Source organism: Ciconia boyciana, chromosome 3 (genome assembly GCF_034638445.1).
Source record: "Ciconia boyciana chromosome 3, ASM3463844v1, whole genome shotgun sequence".
Lineage (NCBI taxonomy): Eukaryota > Metazoa > Chordata > Aves > Ciconiiformes > Ciconiidae > Ciconia > Ciconia boyciana.
Window position 1 is genome coordinate 15,613,947 of NC_132936.1, and position 17,654 is coordinate 15,631,600.

Here is a 17,654-nt window from a genome sequence, read left to right on the forward strand (position 1 = left end):
AGAACCAGTGATGTGCAACAACTTGTAGGATGACCTGCAGACCTGGTCTTTGCTATCTGCTGTAAAATGAAAAGGTGTTTTCCTCCCATTCCTAAGTTATTCCCATCACCTCTGAATACTCTGTAACTTTTCAATACCATTTTTAGAAATGGGATGAGCAGAGCCGGATACTGAATCATTGCAAATAAGGACAAGCCATAAAGTTATGCAATACATTCTCCAGTCTCACATCCTGTGATCCAAATCAAACATTCTTTTCTTAGTAGATGGCTTTTTACACAATTTCTCCCTTCCTCTCCCCCTGCATACTCCTTCTAACTATGACAAAGCATGAGAGACCTAGGCTTTGCATCAACCTTTGTCCTCTAGACCAATGTTTTATGTTTAACTTTCTTAGTTACCCAGCATCAGCTGGAGCCACAGTCCCTAGCAACTCTGGAAAGGCTAGCCAGGGCCTCCAAGCCCAACAGGAGAAAGGAGTGAAAGGAGAAAGGAGTGAAAAATGTAGTTCATTCTAAGCCTTTAGTTGGAAACTCCTGATTTTTAATAGAATCTGAAGAAGTGATTCAGGGTGGAATGGGATACACCTGCCATAAATATTCAGGTTGGGAAGGAAGAAGTTATAAATTTCAGTTTCTGGATTTAATTCTACCCTTAAAGGCATGGAAGGATACATGTAGTGTGACTGGGAATGACACAGTTATTTATCCATGGGATCAATTTCTCTCTTCCAGTATATTTTAATAATTTTACTTTCCTTTTCTATAGCATCTTTCCCCAAACCTAACACTTTGTAAACACTGCGTCTGCTCTCAGATATGTCAGTGAAACTACTGCCATTTCAGTCCAGTGTTGAAGGAATAAGCTCTGAATGAACAAATCGTTATATTCCTCACAGAGACATTAGGTGTACATAATCCTATGCCTGTTTTTACTGATGTAAGTCTATGTCAGCTGAAATCGTAGAGCAAGGTCAGCATATAACATGTGAGATGTTAAAAGGAATCAGGTTCTAAAAGTCAGATCAAAGTCTGAAGACGAAGTCAGCAGTAAAGTTTTGTCTAACTGCTGCCTGTCTTGCATAGCTGTGGTGCTTATGTAGGATGCATTAACCAAATGAGAAGAGATGCTTGACTTGACTTGAAACACATTGGCCAGAATGGCTGGGCTAAAGGGATGCCGTTGGCTGGTCCAAGCGTAAATGTCATGTTCACAGTACTTGGAGATTCTTGTTTGAAATAAACCGTGTTGGTAGTGGAAAGTATTGTTTCATTATATTTTCTCATTCAACTGAATGAGAGAAATTTTCTGAATATGAAAGATAAAACAGTTACAAAATCAATGGTACCAAAGAGGTAGCTAACAGAATGGCATATGACAAAACTATCATGATCTCCCCATGACCCTTCTGAGGATACCGATACCTGTCAGAATGAAGGTTGCCTTCTTTCCCCCAAGTGAGCTGGGGAGGATTCCTTTTAGGACTGTTTATTGACTGACTTTTCATCTCTGAACTTCATTGTGCTCATCTGCCTTGTTTGGGAACTGTCACCCAGAGAGACAGTCCCATTAGAAGTTTCTCTTTTAAGTGGACTCTGCAATTATCCACTTCTTTGATGACTGTGTCCATTACTATAGTGCTGGGTTCCCTCTCTGGAATGGCTCTTCCTGTGGGAAATAGAGCTGGGCGGGTGGTTTCCCTGGAGCCTTATTTTCCCTTTTCCTGTTCTTCAGTATCCCAGGAGTGTCTATGGAGGAGGCCTTCCATTTTGATGCTTTGGAAAGTATCCACTCAGCTCTCCCCTTTTCTGTATCCAAGGTTTATCTGCAGGTAAACAGCAACAACAGATGTAAAAATTGGAGTTTTCTGTATCAGGGACTAAGAAAAAAATATTAAGTGAAAAGACATCTGATTGTGTTATAAACCTAACCTTGTGCAAAGAAAAGTATCTTTTCCGTACCTCTTACTTTCATTATGTTTTATCTTTTAGCATCTGCTTTTGCGTATATGGACTCTGTGTGGACAGGAGCCAACCCTCCCCCCAAGCCAATAGCAGTGTTTCTTCCATTGATGTCAATGAGCTTAGATCACAGCACAAGTCTTGTGAGTGATCAAAGACAGTTCTACATAAAAAAGACTTCCTTTTCCAGGTCAGTCTGCTCCTTGTCCCTTTACAGAAAATATATTATCAGCGTACAAACACAAGCCAGAACAAAAAGGATAATAATTTTTGAAGTGGTAAAATAAAGACCTTCATTTTATTTTTTGCTGATTTACAAAGTGCAGGGCTGAGCCTATTGGGAACATTAAACAACTATTAAGTATTGAGAACTGTCATGTTGAGAAGACACTCTCGTTCCAGCAAAATTAATCCAAATAGCTAGCTCAAAATATGCTTGCAAGTACCTCGCCACCAGTTGTCAAGGCTGGATCCCCATGCCAACTTGGATATGTGTTTCTATTTTTCGTAATCATTTTTTGTAATCATTTACACTAGAACTTTAGTATGTTAGTAAGGAAGGCTAAGCAAAATGATAAATCATGGAACAGTAAAGGGACAAATCTTTTCTCCATACATCAAAAAAGGCAATTCAAAGACATGGAGACAAGCATCTCTTCTTTAAAAAGAGGTGTGATTTTGACTTTTGGTATGTGAGTCCATTTTTTATTAAATGAGCTGCTGTCAAGAGGTAACTTGACAAGAAATGTACCCATTTGCATGAACTGCACGTGTGGGGCTTACATGCGTGTGCAATAAGGATACAACAAAGTATGTAAGGATAAATACCTATGTGCCATATCTGTAGTCAGAATCAAGCCTTAGGCTTCATTCTTCACTCAAACAATTAAAAAAAAAGGTGTTATTGAATAACTCAGTGCAAGATTTACAACTGACTACAGTGCAATAAAAAAAAAAACACTCCACAAAGTAATTTATGTACAGAAGCCAGTTAAATGAGGTAGAGAGAAGCAGGTCCAACATTTCTGCAAGCTGCCTTCTTGTTATATTGTACAGAAATTGTAAAGAAGAAAAGCTGTTAGCTGAAGTGCTGTGAGGTTTGTCTTCATATGTTTATTCATCTGGGACCTAAGAAGTGTCTTAGTTGTCTGCAGGACAAATCTCTGCGTATGGGAGAGTGCTCTGCCTAGGAGGCAAAGCAGTCCTTGGCTCAAGAATCAGTGATCTTTCTCTCTGGTTTCGGATCCCAGATTAGAGAAAAATCTAATGTATTAGATTTTTCAAAGTTATAGTATTACACGCCCAGGTTTTAGCTGTGGCTATGACCACAGTATGTTCCCAGCCTAGCCATTCCTGGTAGTTTAGAAACGTCCATCTGTATGTTGGATGCGTTGCTGATGGGTCTCAGATAGCATGAGCAAAAGCAAATTGACCTTCTAAATCACAACACTGTCCTCCAAATGAGACTGTCAAGACTGTGGGCTGTTGGCTATCCCAGTCAGACCTTACATTTTTCTGTTGCCGCTAGCTCTCATTATTCACAGATGGCACTATTCTCAGAAGCTAAAAAGTGGTTGTGTTATGTATATCTGTATCAATGTTATCCTTCACGAATTAAAATGAATCTTAGGTGGTGGAATTCTCTTCTGAATGGCCCCCTCTTTTGGCTTTATGAAATTATCTGAGGAAAAGCACTCCCTCACTAGTCAGATATAAGTGGTCTGTCTTCGCATTTCCCACATAAGTTATACTAGTATTGTTAAGAGAAGAAAAAGGGTGGGTTTATTTCTTTTGTAATGGGCCAGGTGAGTAGAGCACACCCATGGCTGTAAAATCAGGAAGAGAAGTGCTATGTTTGCACATTCCAGGGAAACCCTTATATGCAAGAGAAGCTATGAAATATGATGACTAGTTATTCCTAACATTTTGGGATTGAACAGACTCAGACTCCCAGTTGCCATTAAGGGCTCTTTTCTTTTAGGGAGGTATAACATCCATTTTTCACTTTAGGAATAAGTTGCCTTGGGAAGTTATTTTCCAGACACATACATAACCTGAACCAGATCCCTCTTAGGCAGGTTTTGCTACCTCAGTTGCACCCATCAGCATGATGCTGGTGGAGGCGAATGTGAGACAGAAACATGACAATTGGATGTGCTTCTAGAAGTTGTTCTCCAAAACTTCATTGCAATCTTGTGTTGCCAGCTTTTTGGGTAGCACTGAAAAATGAGCAGGTTCCCAAAGCAGAGCTAGAAAGAAACACCACCCCCATCATTCAAAAGCACCTCTTGATGTACACAAGAAACTAAATTAGCTAAATTTGGATCCTATTCTTCACTCAGAAACATCTTTATTTTATTTACTTAAATATGTATGTTGATACAGTTTACACAGTTGCATTCACAGATGTTAAAGGCATAAACCATCTTATGACCATTTCTGACTCTTCAACATGGGTCATTAACTTACCTGGAATTGATTCCTGTTGAACAAGAGCAGGACTGGAGAAGGACTAAACAGAAAAAAACATCCAGCTCTATCTATCACAGTGAATGGTAAATGGTTGCAGTAGTTGCCTGTCCTTAATATAACTGAAATTATGCACCTTCAGCTTTCCATTGGATTTCCTTGTATATTTTTCTATCAGAGCGAAAACTCCCCTATTAGGCAGTGTCTGTTCCACATGAAAGCACTTAGAAACCATAATCAAGTTATTCCTTAGCTTTTACTTTGATACACTAAATCTAAATAGACTGACCCTGTGAAGTCACTCCATTTTACAGCCTTTTTTTTCATTCATATTCTTGTGGTTCTTCTCTGAACTACCTCCAATTTGCCAACATCCTTCCTGAGTTGCTGACATCAGGACTGACATTATTCCAGTAGCTTCTACCAATGCCAAATGCAGAAGTAATACAGCCTTTTTACTCCCCTTTGATGCTGTCCTCCGCACACAGAAAAAGATTGCATTGGCCCTTTTGGCAATGTGATTTCAGAGGGCTCTGGGGCTTAGCTGGTTGTCTGCCAGGACCCCCAGTTCATTTGTCAGTCTCAGCTTCCCAAAGGAGAACCCTTCTTAAGTAAGTAAGGCCTGAGATGTTTGTTCTTAAACAGATTCCTTACGTTGGCTTACATGTGAAACACCTATTGTTTCTTTTGCACCTGCTCCGCAAGCAATGCCGAAAAGGCATTGCCCACTTCTGGCCACTTCCAAATTTTGGTTCACTGAAAAATATTATTAGCAAAGGCACTGCTTTCTCCCACATTGCTGATAGCATTATTAATAAACACAAGGCTGATAAGCAGTCCCTGCAGAACCCACTCTCTGATAGCCCCATGTTACATTAGGCTGTTAGATCTAGCGCTAGCCAGCTTTAAAACAAGTTGATTGGCCAGGTGTGTTCATCATATTAGTTCTGATTTCTGTCAGAATCTCCTGTGATACAGTATGGCAAATGCATCCAAAGTAAAAGTGTACAATATTACCACAACTGCTTTTATCCACCAAATTTGTAGTCTCATAAAAATAGCACATTAATTTGATAAGATCTTTCTTCCATTAATCTGTGTTGATTGCCATTAATTAAATTGCACTGTTTTAATACTTTATTAATTGACTTTCCTATCAGCAACTCCATCACTTTGCCTGGAATAGACGTCAAACTGACAGGCCTATAATTACCTGGTTGCCCTATTTTGTCTGCAGAAGTATTGGCAAAATACTAACTTTCTTCCAGTCCTTCCTCAGAAGGATGCTGGTTTTAGCCAGTGTGCATGTCTTTCTTAATTGTGGCTTTTTGAAGATCTAATGAAATTTTCCTGAGTTGCTGTAAATTATCGTTCACATTTTTGTTGATTTAAATTTTCTCCTCCAGGCTGGCTGATACATCTCTTCATTTTTTTCAGCTTTGTGGAACAGGATCTTTTAAGGCAATAAGTATAAATTTTACTAGTTAGGACTTTATCCTGCTTATATGTAAAACATGTAAAATGCATTTTAAAAGCACATAAAACATAAAACCAAGTCATTATCACTTCCACCTAAGCAAACTCTGAATTTTGTGATTAATATTTCCCTGTCAGGATGAGGTCTAATGTAGAAGTTTCCCATGCCAGATACAGCTCTTTTTGAGTCAGGAAGTTGTTTTGTGTATTTTTTCTTGAAAATCCAAGAATGCTTTAGTACTTGCATCATGAGACATCCTTTTGCTCTCCCTTCAGATTTATCTTGCCAGGACTGAAAGTGCCATATATAGTGAAAGGCTTTTAAAAGGCTGATCAGGAAGGTCACCCTACACCCAGAGGTAGGGCTGGTTAGATGAGCCAATTCTGGGTTGTTTGGAACAAAGCCTTGCTTCATGCTATACTATAAGTGTTACCACGCTGCTGGCGCTGAAGATTGAAGTCTGTGAAAGCACTAAAACCAGAGAGTTTTCCTTGAGTGCTGGCCTGGGTTTCATCAGAACATATTACCCAGGGAGAGTTACTGTCTGTCATGTTTCTGGCTCAGCACTGTGCTGCTACTGCCCAGGTGTGTCCTAGCTTTCAAACGATAAGCATCAGATCTGCCATAATTTGGGGAAGAACAAAAAAAGAATCAGATCATATCATTATCCTTCTGCATCTGTGCTCTGGTTGCAGGTAGCAGAAGTCTCTTTCAGGTCCCATGGAGCATGAAAAGTAGCAGCTCTGCAGGCACCAGCCTGTGCCTTTGTTTGCAAAGTGCTTCCTGTTTGGATTTCCATGAGCATTTTTTTACCCTCCACTTGCTTAAGTGATGACATCAACCAGACAGAAAGGTATATGACCTTACTTAGAATGATCTTTTCTCGTCTTCAAGCATAGGAGTTTTGTAGGTATGCTAAAAAACACAACAATGACCATACAAAGTCAGACCAGTGGTCCATCTAGCGCGGTATCTTCTGTCTGACACAGGGCGACAGAAAATGTCTATGGGAGAGGACAAGAACAGTGCAAGCGTATAATGATAGACCCTCATAGCAGTCTCTCACGCCCCTCTCCCAGTGATTTGCAGCCCATTTGCTCGCTGAACCAGCAGCAGTGCCTTTGTATTTGATATCCATCAGTGGATTTTTCTTCAGCGAATTCTTCTGATTTGCTTTTGAGCCCTCATGTGCTCTTAGCAACCGCAGCATCCTGTGGCCAGGCATTCCATAACTTAATTGTATATATGAAAAAGTAACTCTTTGTTTGAACTTGTGTCATTCAAGCCTCCTAATTTCACTTGATACCCCCTCGTTACTGCGTTAGAGGAGACAGCAAACAGTAATTCTGTACTTACTTTCTCCCCGCCATTCATGATTTTATAGACCCTGTATTATATCCCATCTCTTTTCCCAGCTGAAGAATCTCAATCTATTTAATAATTCCTTTTATAAAAGATCTCATTTCACTGTTCCTTTTCTACTTCTGCTATACCCTTTGGGATTGGAAACCAGAATCCCGCTCAATATTCAGGATACAGCAGCAGTATGGATTTATAGTGACACACTGTTGGCTTCTGGTTTGTTCTGTATTTCTTTCTAATAGTTGTTGATACTGACTTGCTTTTCTGACCACTACTAATTCCTGTGCCGAATGTGACAGTCTTGACTATGGCTGCATGTCATGATTCCAAGGTTTTTGTGTCCCCTCAGTGATTAAGACCAGATCAGAGCCCATTGCTAGGTCATGCAGTTAAGATTTTTTTTTTCCCTCTTGTGAACTGCTTTGCATTTATCAGCATGGGATTTCCTCTGCCATTTTATTACCCAGTCATTCTGTAGCATAAGGCGCCTCTGCAGCTCCTCAGAGTCAGCTTTCATTTTTATTACCCCACATGAGCAAACATTGCAGACACATTACTTGCTCCCATTTGCTGATCATTTTGAATATAGCCCACAGGACAATATACGTACAAGGTGTTCGGTACTGGGACCAGCTGGCACTACAGAATAATGCCAGAGCCAACCTCCAAGGCAACATATGGATGCAGTCCATGAAAAGGGGCCAGACTGCAAAGAGAGAGCTCAGCCTTCCTATAAGCTTTTTGGAGCTTCAGAGGTAGCCTTGGCTCCTTTTCTTCTCCTTGAAAATGAAGTGTGTAACTGAGTTAGGTACCTAAGTTGAAATCAGTCACCTTGGGCTCCATCAGTAGCCAGGAATGGCCCTCCTTAAGGACAAGTTAAATCCTAGGTGAGCTGAAAGGAAGTTTTCTGTCTCTTTCCATCAACCATAGGACAAAATTCTCCATTCTTAAGCACCCGATGTAAGTACCTCCAATGAGGTGGGATAAATCCAGACTCGGTTTGTAGGCTTTTTTTGGTGAATTGTAGACTGTGCAATTTTACAAGCACAGGGAAAGCAGAGTTATATGGTATCACCTAGGCTGGAACACTGGCTATTTGAAGCATGTTATAGCTGATCTATAATTCACATGCTTATTTTGACAGGCTGGCTCTTGTTAGTTTTCAATGGGTGTGGGAGGAAATAGCAGTGCATAAAACTTGCACATTACTAATACCATTGCCATATAAAACAAATATTTGAATAGGAAGTTTCAGAAATGATTCAGTGCTCTAGCTACAGAATATCCTACAGGAATTTTTTGTAGTAACAGAATTAATGAAAAGCAAATCCTATTTCTCCACCATGGGCATAGGGTGGTCCCAGTGCAGCAGAACCAATGTGATACTCTATCTCAGGGATAGAAAAAGCAGCCTCTGCAGATTGCTGGCCCCCTGGGTGACTGAAGCTTGCTTTGAAAGGACTCCTTGAGCTGAGAGGTTGCTATATGCTTTTTCAGTGACTGCACCAGACCATGTGTGGGTGCAGCAGACAGGGGCTAAAAGCCCTGAGCTGCAATACAGAAGCAATTGAAAAGCCACTCTGTTGTTGCTGCTCTACCAACTGCAAAGGAAAACTCTCTTCCCACCCCTACAGACTATTCTAACCACATCCTTTGAAGGTACTGAAGTTATTTCACTCACTTAGCCCACAGTTTTCTCAACATTAAGTCATAACTTGAAAGCTACAGGGTGAGGAGATAATTGTTACGTCAGTAACAACATTTCATTCAGACACTGTCATAAGCAGAGGATTTCTAGGTGCTGAAAATGTGATATGACCACCAAACAAAGAAGCCAAAATATCGCTGTAAAAATAACCACCTTCGCACCATGGCTTTTTAGTTCACTGGGAACGATTTGCAGGAAGTTTGGTCTCAGATCTCTTTCATAGCTGAACTATGGCTGTTCCACCATGCGATGCTCTAGGACTATAGTTAGGATCAGCCTGCAAACAATCTGGAGCAGGTATTGTGTCTTCTTATGTCTTGTGCCTACTTTATCACAAAATACCTTTGAGCTTTCTCAGTTTGTGTCTCAGATCTCTGTTGAAAAATGGGAAGAAAGCACTTCATTAACTCTTGTAGGATTGTGGTTGTTTCATATGCAACGGTAAAAGGGGACGCATGAATTTGTGAAGCTGAGACAAAATCGATGCATCCCTGGCACCACTTTGGCAACCCCTACTGTGCACAGTGACACAACATTGTCTGTGAACTTCAACAGCCTGGCCAAGGAAAATTTATATTTTTTCAATTTTCAGTAACTTTTAAAATGTTGGTGAGTGTATAATAGGTTTTTGACACTGGAAAATCCACCTCAGACTGGAGAAACTCCTTTATCTTTTTTAAATAGGAAAAGCCTGTGTCTCATATCTGTGCTTTGTTCCTAGAATCATTTTTAGACTGAAATTTAGTATACTACTATTTTTTACTTGCATCTATTTTAATGATCACATATATATGATACTGCAACAGGTGGGGTTATTTATACACATGGAAAAAGATGTTAGATCTTGAAGTTGTTCAAGATCTTAAAATAACTTGTGTACTACAGGAATCCTTTCTGTTAACCTTAGAAAAGGGTGGAGGTGTGGGGAGGAAATGAACATAAAATAATTTTATTTCTGTCTCACAAGGCATGAATGAATAACTGTTGTCATCTAATCTTTCAATGTGGGTCCCCCGTCTGCTACTTACAGGCATTTCATGTTACTTATTTTCCTGGCTTCCTCAGCTAAGATGGGCAAAGGAATATTGAACAGATAAATTTTATGTTTTCAAAGTGCAATGGACTTGAGAAGTGTATATTTTTTCCAGTTTTTAGGTATGTGGAAATTAATGGAAATGATCCTAAGACTAAAGTAAAGAGCTGTCCCTTAAACTCAAAAGCTTGTGACATCCTGAAGCAGTGATGCAACAGTTTGCAAGACTGACTGAATAGCCAAGAGTAATTCTGATCCCTGTACTTTGCCAGGCTGTGACACTGGCAGATTTCCAGAATAAGCCAATTTCAGAACTGTGGAGCCTCCAAATATGATCTTCTGTCAGTCACAGAGATTTCAGCTCCAGGAAAGGAAAGATTGATCTGGCAGATTATAATCACTACTGTACGAGACAGTGAAAGAAGTGATCTTTCCTATAGCGAGATGCCAGCTACTCTGGGACTAGTCATCACCTCAAACTGTGCTGGGAAGCGGCGGTGACTTAGCTCAAGTATCACTATGTCTCATCCTGCTCTTGTGATGCAAACCACTGTTTTTTCAATAGGTGCTAGAGGGGCAACTCCCAACCTGTGCTGAAACAATCAAAATGCTTCAGAGTTTCCAGAGCCATCCCTGTTCTGGGCTTTCAGTTCCCTAAAAAAAGAGAAATAAACAGTGAAGCTGAAGCTCACACCTGATTTTCCGCCTCTTACTGCAGGACAGACCAGCTGTCCCCGCACCAGTTCCTGGGGAATGCTCTGCCCTCCCCATCCCATCGCGGGGTAACAGCTACGTGCTTCTGTGGCTCAGCCCGGGCAGTGTGTCACAGAAATCGGGGCTTCAGCTCGCAAAGCCGTGGTCCGGGGAAAGTTTGTAACCGAGACGTGCAGTAACACCTCACAGCTCCCATGGGGTTTCCATCTTGCATAGAACCCAGAGCCAGCATGCATAGAGAGGGGAGTTCGGGCAAAGGCTGGTTATAAATTACCAAGGGAAGTTCCTCAACGCAAGGTGTGGGACTCAGTACCAGGATGGCTGCATGAAATCAAATAACCCTGATAAACGGACTGGCTGTAATAAACAGACCTGAATGTATTTGCTCCAAAACAACTAAAAGACTGTGTTATTTAGGTAGAATGATCTTCATAACCTTTTTCTAACCTGACTAATCAACACCCCAAATTCTCTTTCCTTTCTAATCCTAGAAAATCATATAAAGGAATATACTGTGTCTGTGACAAACCTGGATCCCTTGGGTGGTCCTGATAATGGGATACTTGGTTAGACACGAGCTTTATTTTTGGTGAATTTTATGGCTCCTGCCAACACCTTAAGAAGATTACCATTTCTGGTAAGGGCTCAAAACATTAAGGGAAAACTAAAAAGAGAGCACGTTCTTTCAAGAGAATAAAGCTGATGCTGTGGGCAATTGGAATGAGCTACATCAGCTTTCAGAGATTAAACAGGAAAAACTGCAAAGAAGATTTACCAATCAAAACTCTGTGTCATTAGAGATCACTTTTTTCCCATCAAAATAAAATGAATTTAAAAAATGAAACTGTATGTGTGTTTGCTTAGGAGTAGGAACAAACAACTATTCCTCCACCTACCGCTCAGCTGCTGCTTTATATAATGAATGACTACTCATTTTTAACATTTTTGGTGTCTTATCTAAATGAAAAAAAATGAAAGGTCAATATTAATTCAGAGAAACAGCTGCCCATCTTGATACCTGTAATTATCTATTATAACTTAATATTATGGGCAAAACTGTAATAGTCTGTCATTCAGTAGTTCCTTATTACAATTACAAGCAAAGTTACTTGACTGTCTGTTGTTAAGGTTAACTAACTGTGTTAGTCAAGAGGAACGTTGTTTTTTGTTGTTTATAACTTTATCAGACTCCAACCAACTGAATTGAAAATACCCCTGCCAGACATCTGTCTCAACCTCTTTTTATGTGTTTTCTTTTGGAAAATTTCAGCTAAAATAGTGTTTTGGAAAAAAAAAAAAAAGGACAGTGGGGTCTATGCTTGGCCTCATGTGTGTCATTGGTAGGCTCTTTCAGCCCTGTGCTCAAACAGCGAAAGCTAGAGGAAAAGAGAGGGGTTTTTTTGTCCTGCCGCCAGGGAAATGTTTTTGGTGGCCCCATGAAACAAACCTATCTGGCCAAATCGTTAACCTCCTACCACCAAAATATTCTCCTTTTTCATATGCTTAGTAAAGATGAGACCTAAGTTCGCTGAAGAGGCCTCTGCAATGACCATGTTCTGCCAAGAGCTACTGAGGCTAAGCAGGATTTTCAGTGCATTACAGGGGATTCTGCAGAAGTGCCAGACAGGAACCAGTCCAGCTCCTTCTCCCTTCTGGACTCTCCAGTAATTCTACATTATTAGATGGGTATAAAATGACAGAATAGGTGCATATTGCTCTTGCTTTCATGAAGTGCCCAAGTTACTGAGCTGTTGGTCTTCCTCTGTATCTTTCTCAATGTCTCTTGCATTTGGGGTTTTCCGGTGGCTTGGCTTCAAGAGAAGGTCGAGGATGAGTCTGTGCTGTGTATGATCTGGGCATGGCACTGTCCTGACCTATGGAACTTTTGGGTCTGCATGTGTTCACACTGAATGGAGGTCCCCCTGTTCCTGAGTATGCATCCAGACCAGTAGATTGCTATATAAACCATAAAGAATAGCTCCATTTCTATGGCTGTCTAAGAACTTGTCTGAAGTAAAGCCTGAAAGATGTAAGTCTTGCTGGGTTACGCACACATGCCTGATACAACCCTAGCTCCAGTGACTACGTGCCACAGGGTGAGGATGGGTGAGGGGTCCCGTTGACTCACTCTGGACAGCCTCCTTCAGCATGTTTGGTCTTGTGGGTCAGCTTTAGCAGATGCAAAACTCTTCCTATTGCTTTTGTTTACCTGAATCACTTGATTGGAGAAAAGGATCAAATTTAGACATCATCAGGTGTCTCTGCATCAGTTGCCAGATAGTAGTATCACAGAATCTCCCAGGAACCTTATGCCGACAAGCTCTGTAATGATTATTTATGGAGAGAGAACCACAAGGAGGTCAAAATGAGGTTAGTATATGTTTTATACAAAGTACAGATTTAACGTGATTTGTTAATAAACCTGGAGTCCTTACTTTGAACAAAAGGGCTAAAAAAAATTAATCTGTACAGCTAGCACTCTGTAAAATATGGAATTGCTGAGGGAGGTAAAAGCTAAGAACTAGTAGAATGAATATTAAAATTACTAACATTTATATATGATAGAACAGTATTCTTAAAAGGTTTATCTCTTGGGAATGTCAGTGAGTAGCACAGTTGTCAATCAGGGTGACTAGCCTGGTTCACTGTGAATAATGTTCAACTTCTTGCTCTTAAAGAAGAGGTCACTGTTTCAATGACAGAGAAAAAGAAACCATACCATGTAATAAAAGTTCAAATTCTTGATTGTATTTACCAGCAGGTAGGAGGAAATAGTACATATAGCAGTTAGCTACAAAACGTCCCCTTCAAATTATAATTACCTCTCTCTCTCAAATTAAGGGGTCAGATACAAGAATACATGCTGGGAAAAGTTTGGATAAAAGATCAAGTCTAGGGCAAATTGATCAATAGTAGCAAGGAACTTGCAATGAAAATTGCAGTGCTTTAACATCTCGCAGGATACTTGGGGAATAAGGTAAATATTCTGAAAGGGCGTTTTTTTTACGAGGGAATAAAAGAGATTTCGAAAGTTAAATATATCAGCTTTGTATTACATCGTGTTTACATAATCATATCCAGATGCTTTAGGCACTAGTCGCTTCCTGTGCTTACAGTTTGCTGTTGTTTCATCATTCCTTTATTAATCTTTGTGAGGATTAGCAACACAAACAAGACAACTGTGAAGCCGAAAACAATTTCATGCTACTTCCTATGAGAAATTGTTTTCCAAGGAGCGGTGTTATCTTTTTACATATCCTGGATTTCCTCACAAAATGCATTGGGAATTTTTTGCTATAGGTATACTTTCAGTGTCGGAGGTAGCAAGGCGCCGAACTCCTCTCTCCCATGTCACGTGTAGGTAGGATTCGGCATGCCCACGACTCATTACAGGAACAAGGCATTGGTTTTTTTAAGTCTTCCATCCAGCCTTTGTATGTAAGACCATGCACACCTATAGTGGCCTATAAACAACAGCACCTTTCACATTATTGCCTAGCTAAAAATAGACTATGCACTTACTGTAACATGACATTTACCAAGCAGCTATTTCCTCTGCATGTCAGCAGAATAAAATATACATAAATAAAATACCTTCTATACACTCAATAGTCATCCGAGCACACAGTGCGGAGTTATTGTGCAATGACAGCACACCTTGTTGAGTGATAGTGCAGGGCTGTTGCCCTTTGCCTAGCAACATACCAAAGCATGGGATCAGAGTCTACACCCTGTCTTATTGCTCAATTAGGATCTGGCAAACGTCCCTCGCTGTTACCCTGGCCCGTATCCACATATTTTACTCGCATATGTAACTTCACATTGATATTTTTAAGGGTAGACCTGGTTACGTGTCTGCAGGGTCTGGGGCTGTTTGTATCTTGGATTCTCTTGCAGGAATCAGACCCATCGAAGGAGAAAGGCTTTCCTGGCTAATGCAGCACAGGTAGCATTTAACAGAAAGTCATGCTCCTGAAAGTCTTAACTGTTGAAGAAGCCAAATAAATTTTGTCAAATATTGCCACGGAAGAGTTGCAAAGTAAGGAAGAAGTTAAAATAACCCCTGCAATCTCCTTGACAAAGTATGCCACATATTACATATATAAAATTATATTTAAAATGGAAAATACGTATTTACAAGCATAATAGTTAAATCTTTAGAAAATCCTGGGTTTTTTTGTTTTACTTTAGGTGTATTTTAAGTGTATGTAAGTGAAAGGCAGTGGTTTTAAAGCATTGTCATCCCAAGACTACCATTATTCAGGATTGGGTTGGTCACTCAGAGTCCCAGGGAAGAAGGGATCACTGCCTTTCTTCTTGTCCTGGGAGCCACCATCTTGTTTCAGTTGAGTTGGAGGACCCACCACCTTGAATTCAACCTCTGTGTTAGACATGCAGCTACTGGGAACTTCCTCTGCTTAAAGGGCAGTTCAACTGCAAAGCGTGTCTCATTGGCATGAAATAGTAGCTGCACAGAGTGAGGAATGGTAAAATATTTAAAAACACTATAAGGCCTAAGAATAAGTTTCCACTTCTTCTAGGTTTATCCTTAGTTTTCTGTAACACTTAGTATTTCTAATATTGGCTTGAAATAATTTTAATAGTTTCCTGGTAAAATTTGACCAGTGATTAAGGTGAGACTTCCTTCATCTTAAGAGACAGAAGTACCTGACTGTATACTCATGGTTTTGAAGTGAATTGGACAGGATCTGGAAAAACACAACTCCCATCTGGTCCCTGCTTCTCTCCAAACTGAAATGTTTCTCTCCCAGTAGGAGCAGAAGCCCAACATCATGAAAATGTCTCCATAGATATTATGTTGGATATTTGAAGACCTATTTGTAAAGGATGTTTTAAGTGCCTTTTTTATAGTTTCCACTGAATGATGTTACAAGCGATGGTGATCACAGAGCCACCAACTGAAGTCTCAGTTCATCCATACCCTTCACCTGGATGGAGCTCAAAGTTGGAGTGGTGCCTATGTCCCCTTAGTATTGGGTGACAGCCTACCTGAGTATTGAAAAAATTGGGGTTTTGCTAGCACATGCAGTGGCAGGAGAGCCCTAAATCCCTGAAACAATGTCCGTCATGCTCATGGAACAGAAATGTATCATAGACAAAGTTGTAGACAATCAAAATGGACCTAAAATTAGCACCTTTACAAAATTATGGAATATTTTCTGACAATAAACAGGAAACGGAAGTAACATTTTTAATTGAGTTCCACTAAAATTGCAGGACCAGCTCAGCCCTTGCTACAACTCAGTGAAACCACACCAGTGAGACACTATAACTGATATGTTGGTTCTCCAGCATCGACTAAGGCACAACCTCCCAGTGAAATTTTTGTAATGGTTGGGACACTTCTGTTTTGTTGTGGGGATGCTCTGATGTGTAATCAGGATTGAGATCACTTTGCATCCTTACTTGCATTGGGGACAGCTCACATCATATCTCTGTCCTATGCAGTTCCATATTTTCAAAACACTTTTAGCAATATGATAAGTTTGAAATTTCTATTTCTCTGAAATTTTTCAAGAGGTCCAAAACCTGTTTGTGAAGCCAGGCACATAGAATGATAGTGAGACTGATGGACAGGTAAGTGTATCATGGTTACGTTGGCCCCTATTCCTTAGAGAACTAGATTAAAAAGTAAAAGAAGTTATGAAATAATAAATAATATTTTTTTAGCAGCTTTTTAGCTTTAATGAAGAGCAGAATTATGCCTTCTTGTGAAAATGTAATACTTAGTAATACCTTAAAGTTGTTCCTAAAAGAAACTTAGATTTTTAAAAAGTTGAAAAATATGCTGTTTAAGAGCCTATTCCTACAATCCTGTATAAAAGGACTGTACTGACACCAGTACAATCATTACCTCATATGTTTGAATGAAGGTTTCTCTTGCAAACAAGCACCTGGTCTTTCCTTAACAAAAGTAAACATATTAAACACACTGGAGGTTTTGAGTGCTTCTGTGTTTATATTCTACAAGACCATTACTCTCATGTATGTATCTTTACTTCAGCTTGTGGAAGATGGAACTTGTTTACTCTTGTGGATATGGCCCTTTTTCTGCCCCTGTCTTATCAAAGGTATTGCAAGAAGCTTGTAATGTACAGAGAAGGAAACTGTAACTGCATCCAAAAAGTTGGGACCATAAAAACAACCTTCCTCTGTTGCAATTAAATTGTTCATCGCTTGAGACCAGAAAAAAATTTTACAGGCTTACACATACCCTCATTAGAGCTGTACATGGCAGTCTAAAAGCCTTTCTTATTCTCATTAGAGTACAACAGTGAGTGATGAGGCCAAGCCTTTCAAAGCAAGGTTTTGAAATACAGATTACCCAAGTCATACATGACACCTCACTGAGAAACCTCATCCTCAGAAGCTCTGAGCACCTCTGACTCCCATCAAAACATCAAGACTGCCAGATATTAAGACCGTAAGGCTTTATAACATAGGATTTTCCAGCAAATCTAAGCAGCAAGTTCAGAGTCAGCATTGGTTGCTGTCACCACCATTACCACCAATGGACTGCTAGTCATGCCTCTTACACAGGAGTAGGCATAATACCCCTGTTTGAAAATCTTCAGAAAAAGAAGAGAGAACAGAGAGACCAGAATCTTAGGAGAGATAACATGCCTTGCAAATAGCTATATCACTTTTGCTGTGTGCTAGGGAATGCATGGCTGGGCCATAGTCCTAGAAACAAGGCACACACCTTCTAAAAGTGCATGTTTGCTTAGGTGGCAGGGCTCATCTGGCCTCATGCTGAGTGCCAATTCAGGCACCCTCATGAGTGCCAATTCAGGGTGCATAAATGTGGACAATCATAATATTCTAGAAAGAAACTATGGTGTAATCCCTGGTTTTACAGACCCATATATAATAGTACCAAAAAGGAATGTCTTCCACATAGGTAAAATT

General features: G+C 40.0%; 1 long non-coding RNA gene across 1 annotated transcript in view; it reads left to right on the forward strand.

Annotated features, from left to right (window-relative positions):
- Positions 1-17,654, forward strand: part of LOC140650365 (uncharacterized) — a 77,245-nt gene that overhangs the window by 1,481 nt on the left and 58,110 nt on the right. Inside the window, exon 2 of the long non-coding RNA XR_012041955.1 lies at positions 1,992-2,151. This is a non-coding gene — a long non-coding RNA (uncharacterized lncRNA). The remainder of the gene's footprint in view (positions 1-1,991; positions 2,152-17,654) is intronic.